The 6,574-nt window shown below is 45.3% G+C and overlaps 1 long non-coding RNA gene across 2 annotated transcripts in view; it reads left to right on the forward strand.

Moving 5' to 3' along the window:
• Positions 1–5,457, forward strand: part of LOC116091149 — a 26,332-nt gene extending 20,875 nt beyond the window's left edge. For both annotated transcript variants that reach the window (XR_004118952.1, XR_004118954.1), the window contains exon 6: positions 5,188–5,457. This is a non-coding gene — a long non-coding RNA (uncharacterized LOC116091149). The remainder of the gene's footprint in view (positions 1–5,187) is intronic.
• Positions 5,458–6,574: the final 1,117 nt, after the last annotated feature.

The raw sequence follows: 6,574 nt of genomic DNA on the forward strand, positions 1-6,574 counted from the left end.
TGTGTGTGTGTGTGTGTGTGTGTGTGTGTGTGTGTGTGTGTGTGTGTAGTGGGGGCTAGGTTGATGTCAGGAGTATTCCATGACAGTTTTCCACCTTATTTTCTTTTGTTTTATTTTATTTGAGACAGGGTATGTAGCTTTGGCTGGGATTTACTATGTAGACCAGGCTGGCCTAGAACTCACATCTGCCTCTACCTGCTGACTACTGGGAATACAGACATGTGACATCATGCCATGCTCTACCTCATCTTTTGATGCAATGTCCCTCACTGAGCCTAGAGGTGATAGATTGGTTAGACAGGCTCGCCAGGGAGCTCCAGGGATCCACCCTCAGCACAGATTACACAGGGTTACAGATGTGAGGGCCATCCCTAAATCTTTTACATGCCTAAGCTCAGTTCCTCAAAAAAAAACACTTTACTAGCTGAGAAATCCTCCCCCGCCCCTCCCCCCACCCCGGCACTTTATTCCCAACAGTGATCATTTTTATTTGTTCACCTGTTTGTCTTTCTCACTAACTATAAACTTACAGACCTGGACCCCAGCTCTGAGTCTGCACAGAGATGTCACATCATGATGAAGTAATAAATGAATGAATGAATGATAACTAAAAGTATGTGCTCTATACATGGCATTGTGCCTGACCCATTAACTAACTGGCTGACAGTTGACTGGGTGAATGAGTGAATGAGTGAATGAATGAAAGAATGATTTGGGGGACATCACTACAACACCTCCCATCTCTCTAGGGACAAATGCCCTCTCAAGCTCTGTTCAGTAGAAGGGGCCCTGCTTGCTGCCTTGTTTTTCCTCCTATTTTGCAAAATCTCCTGTGACTGTTTAAGGCCAGGAAGTAAAATCAAAGGGCCTAGGATTCAAAGGCCGCTAATTACCTTTCAAAGGGTTCCCCTTGGCTTTCCCGCCAGAGGCTGTGGGAGTTTGTGGTTCCTCGCTGGGCTTTGAAATGGGGAGGGATGAGTGGGGCTTGATTAAAGCACAAATGTCAGGAAGCCAGGAGCACTGACCACCTCCGTCCTGGAGAGGAGGTCAGTGACTGACCTGCCCTACCTACCTGCACTGGCCTTAACCTCCTGATAAGACAGGAAGAGCCCTGTTCTCCAGGGCTCTGCTTTCAGACTAAGGACAATGCTTGTGGATGCAGAAATGACTGATGCGCTAATGAGAGAATTCGATTTTGCTTTTGAAACCAACCCACTAATTCCCCAAGGTCTGTCAACTCATGAAAAAAAATTTATTTGAGGAAAACCCGTGAAGCAAACTTTCATTAGATGTTCTTAAGCAGACTAAGGGGCCTCTCCTCAAGTGGTGTCAGGAAATACTGATCTAATAAAGTCCTTCACTGCGGGACTTAGCACTCTCTACCATGCTAATGCGAAGGGTGGATTGCCTACAAAAGACCTGCTGCAGTCCCCCAAACTCATCTTTTGTAAGTTTTGTTTTTCTAAATAAAAATCTTCTGTATTGGTGCATGCCTGCAATCCCAACACTTTGGAGACTGTGGCAAGAGGATTGCTATGAGTTCCAGCCCAAGATGGGAAACAGAGTGAGATGCTATCACAACAAACACACAAACAAGATTATGGTAAATACTCTGGAGCATGCTCATGCTTAGCTGAACAGTAGCACTGTTCACCTGAATCAGTGGTTCTCTGTCTCCCTATTATTGTGACTCTTTGATACAGTTCCTCATGTTTTAGTGACCCCCCCAGCCATAAAATTATTTCATTGCTACTTTGTAACTGTAATTTTGTTATTGTTGTGAGTTGTAATGAATATCTGATATGTAGCCTTCTAAGGGGCCACGACCCACAGGTTGAGAACCAATGGCCCAAATGAATTAAAATGGCAGTATTTAGGCAATTCAGTGGATGATCTTCCTATTAGTCAGACTCCCCGAGTTATGACAACATGGCAGATTTAATCAGCACATCTCCCTGACTGTGCCACATGTGTATTCTCTTGCTCACCCTACACTCCCAATCGGCTATGGTGCTGGCCTAACCTTCTAGGCACAGGTGAGGGGCAGCATGCTTTGTACTAAGATACTCTGATGGGAGGTGGGAGAAGTGGGGAACGTGGCACAGCTGAATGATCTCCTCCAAGCACCATTGCAGCACTCATGTCCATGTGATCACTGGCCAAAACCAGTCATATAGCCAGGCTTGGTGTCCATGGCACAGGAAGTACAAAGAGAGAGGGCTTGGGAACACTGCCTTCAGGCCAGAGTGATAGCTCAATAGTTAAGAATGTGTACTGCTCCTCCAGAGGACCTGAGTTCACTTCACTGTGTCTACACTGCCCCTACCCAACAGCAACTGCCTGTAACTGCAGCTCCAGGGGATCCAATGCTTGGGGCCTTCACAAGCACCTGCACTCATGTGCACATACCCATACATATACATACATACCTACATACATACAAACATACATACATACACAGATACACATGCATAATACATTCATACACACATGTACATACATATACACACATATATACACAGATGCACATACAGACATACAAACATACCCATACATAGACACATATATTACCCATACACAGACACACATACATACACATACTTAAATATGATTTTAAAAGTCTTTGAAGAAAACCACAATAAATTACCTTCCATTCTCTTATTAAAATAAAAACCTTGGCTAAAAGTGATGGCTCACGCCTGTAATCTCAGTGCTCGGGAGGCAGAGGAAGGCAGACCTCTGTGAGTTTAATGCCAGCCTGGTCTATAGAGTTCCAGGAGAACCAGAAAAGAAAGAAAGAGAAAGGCAGAAAAGGAAGAAAGGCAAAAAGGAAAGAAAGAAAGAAAGAAAGGAAGAAAGAAAGAAGAAGGAAGGGAGGAAGGAAGGAAGAAAACAAGGACATGACTGCTCCTAAGTGGTTGAGAGCTTTTTTATATGTAGATATAAGGGAGAGCACAAACAGAGGCAGAAATATCTGGGAGAGACAGAGAAGGCACTGCTGGTCAACTGAGCCAGTCCATGGGAGGAGAGGTAGAGAGGGGATCCAGGGGCAGAGCCAAGAGGGCAAGAGGCCCAGTCCCTGGGCTGGAGGTTAGGGTAGAAGGCCTTATGCCAGCTAGGAGGACGCTTTAAGGTAATGACTGAGGAATGCTAGGAAAACCTGGAGCTCAGGTCCACTTCGCTATGTTAATAGGCTCCTCAGCCATTCTTCTGGGTTTGAGATTTAACAGGTGCTCAACAGGTAAAAGAGCTTAGGGTGTAAGCCCCTTGACCTGAAATAATCCCCAGAACCTATGGTGGAAGGAGAGTTCTGAGAGTTATACTCTGTCCTACACACAGGCATACACACACACACACACACACACACACACACACACACACACACACAGCTCATACATACAGCACACACAAAGATCATATACACAGATACACACAGAGTTCATACACACACACACAGAACTCATACATACACCACACACAGAGATAATATACACAGATGATACACACAGAGCTCATACACACACACACACAGCTCATACATACATACAGCACACACAAAGATCATATACATAGATACACACAGAGCTCATTCACACACACATACACATACACACACACATACACATACACATAAAGGTTATTTCTGATACTCTAGAAATTTTTTGTGTCTATAGTGAATAAAGTTTCTCTCCCTCTCTTTCTTTTGTTGTTGTTGGTTTTTTTTTCTAGACAGAATTTCTTTGTGTAGCTCCGGCTGTCCTGGAACTCACTCTGTAGACCAGGCTGGCCTCGAACTCAGAAATCCACCTGCCTCTGCCTCTCCAGATTAAAGAAACGAGTACACTGCCACAGTCCCAGCTCAAGGTTCTGTTTTTTTTTTTTCAAAGAATTTTTTTCTGATTTGTCATTGCTGGTATATAGGAATATTATTGATGTTTGATTGATTGCCTATCCAGTTACTTTACTGAACTCTTAAGAGTTCTAACAGTATGTCTATGTGCTGGTTAGTTTTTTGTCAACTTTACTGACATAAGCTAGAGCCTGAGAAGAGGGAATATCAGGGGAGGAATCATTGGCCTGTAGGCAAGACTATGAGGTATCTAAAAAAAAAACAAAAAAAAACTAATGATGGATATGGAAGGACCTAGCCCACTGTGGGTGGTGCCATCCCTAGGCAAGTGGACTTGGGTTGTATAAAGAAGCAAGCTGAGCAAGCTAAGGGGTGCAAGCCAAGGGGTGCAAGCCAAGGGGTACAAGCCAAGGGGTGCAAGCCAGCAGGCAGCATTCTTCCATGCTCTTCCCTTCAGTTCCTGCCTCCAGGTTCCTCCCCTGACTTCACTTCATGATAAGCTGTAAGATGAAATAAACCCTTTCTCCCTCCTATTGCCTTTGGTCATGCTGTTTATCACAGCAATAGAAAACAAACTTTGACCATCCAAAATTTGAAATTTCTATGAAAATGATTGTGTCATTTGCATACAATTATAAATATAAGCATAAATATACATTCTAAGCATTTGTATATAATTGCATGTAATATTTATTCACTCCCATGATATCTTCCTCTTGTGTTTTCCTCTCCTTTCTCACACACTTCCTTGTCTTGCTACCTCACAGTCCAACATGCCTTTAAGTCTCTACAAACTCCTTACATTCATTATTTTGATCCTTTGCCTTATACGATCGAAGCTATCAAGGTTTGGAGTAAACCTGTATATCCTACAGCTAAACAAGGCACAGATGCAAGGGCTGTGTCTGGAACAAGTGACAAGAATAAGGATGGCCTGCAAATGCAGCCCAGGCCAGAAGGAATCTGGACTCTTGGTTGGCTTCTGGAGAAGCCTGAAGTATCATCACTGGGACTCACCCTCAGGAAGAGATTCTCCACACGACAGTAGAGGTGGTGGCCAGGGCAGGGGACCATTGGCCTGAGAAAGCCTGAGGCTGGCTTCAGCCAGCATCCACGTAGTCCTAGACAGTAACTCAGCGGGGTCAGCTGGACCTCGTGCTGCCCACATAGAGCCAATGATTGACAGCCCTGTTAGAACCACCGGGAATAAGAGATGAGGTGACAGAAAGTAGTGTTTAGGTGGCTTCAATGAGGGACAGATATACAGTATGTGATGAAGGGCCCCACATCCCGTCACCGACTAGGAGGCTCACATGCTGTCTTCACTTTGCCACTAGGACTTTGGACTCCGTGACTCCCAGGACTCTTCGCTTACATGGCAACTGTAAATGAGAAGCCTGTGGAAAAGAGGAGCTGTAAAACAAAACACTGGAAGGAGTCACTTTATCTTCACTGACCTTAATTAGTGGTGTCGCCCCCAGCTGCAGAACCTTGGATGGCTCCCTCTAACCCGACTCATCAAGTTGATGACTGCACAGTTTGGCCTCACCTATCAATCTCAGTTCTCCTCGCCCATTCTTTCCCCACAGGGAAGTTCATGAGTCCACCTAGCACGAGCCCACATACTTTCTATGCTTAACATGAAACTTAATTTGTTCATCTCTTGAATGGAAAAAAAAAAGCTGCTCCACAGGGTCATTGTAGTCCATGAAAGAGCATCAGCAAGCCAGCACATCGCCTGGCCCAGCATCCACACACCCTGCCCAAGGCCACGGCTGTCTCCCCACGCTCCTTTCTTTCACACTTCCTTGGGGAACGGTGAGGAAGGTATCTGCCACACAGAACATTTGGGTCCTCCAGAAGCACTTGCGTCGGATGGTCTTATGTCTTGGCCTGTTTTTTTAACACGACCGAGTGGCTTCAAAATAAAGAAATCCTTCTTACCGTTCTGGAGGCTGGGAGCCTGAGATCAAGGTGCTGACTAAAAAAAACGGCCTCAAGAATGTGGCCTGTGGGGAACGCTTCAAATGTAAACCTAACATGTCAGGATGTGTTCTGGGGGCGGAGTGGGCGTGAGGCCAAGTTTGTGGGTGGGTGGGGAGAGTGTTTATGTGCAGTCAACTCGGTGGCCTAGACTGCACACTGCACTAGAAGTTCCCATGCTGGCCCCTGGTGAGGCTCTCTTCCTGGTCAAAAGGTTTCTAATATGTCCCCCACATGGTGCAAAGGGCAAGGGAGAGCTGTTGGGCCTATTTTGTAAGGACACTAATCCCCTTCACAAGCCCCCAAATATACCACTCGAGGAGTAGATTTCAACATGCTGATTTTCAGGGGTCACATTCAGTCTATGACATCTGGAGTAAGTATGGGATTGGCTTTTTGGTCTGAGGATTGAAAGAAGAAAAAAAATCTCCCTAGAAAGGAAGATGAAGGCTATGGGTCCATATAGAAGAGGATACTTTGTTTAAGGGCAAGCCAGCCTAAATATAGCTATCTCCTGAGAGGCTCTGACAGTACCTGACTAATACAGAAGTAGAGGCTCACAGACATCCATTGAACTGAGTACAGGGTCCCCAATGAAGGAGTTAGAGAAAGGACCAATGGAACTGAGGGGTTTGCAGCCAGCCCCTTAGGACGAACAACAATATGAACTAATTAGTACCCTCAGAGTTCCCAGGGTCTCAACCACCAACCAAGGACTGCACATGGTGGGTCTGATTGTTC

Source organism: Mastomys coucha, unplaced genomic scaffold (assembly GCF_008632895.1).
Source record: "Mastomys coucha isolate ucsf_1 unplaced genomic scaffold, UCSF_Mcou_1 pScaffold15, whole genome shotgun sequence".
NCBI lineage: Eukaryota > Metazoa > Chordata > Mammalia > Rodentia > Muridae > Mastomys > Mastomys coucha.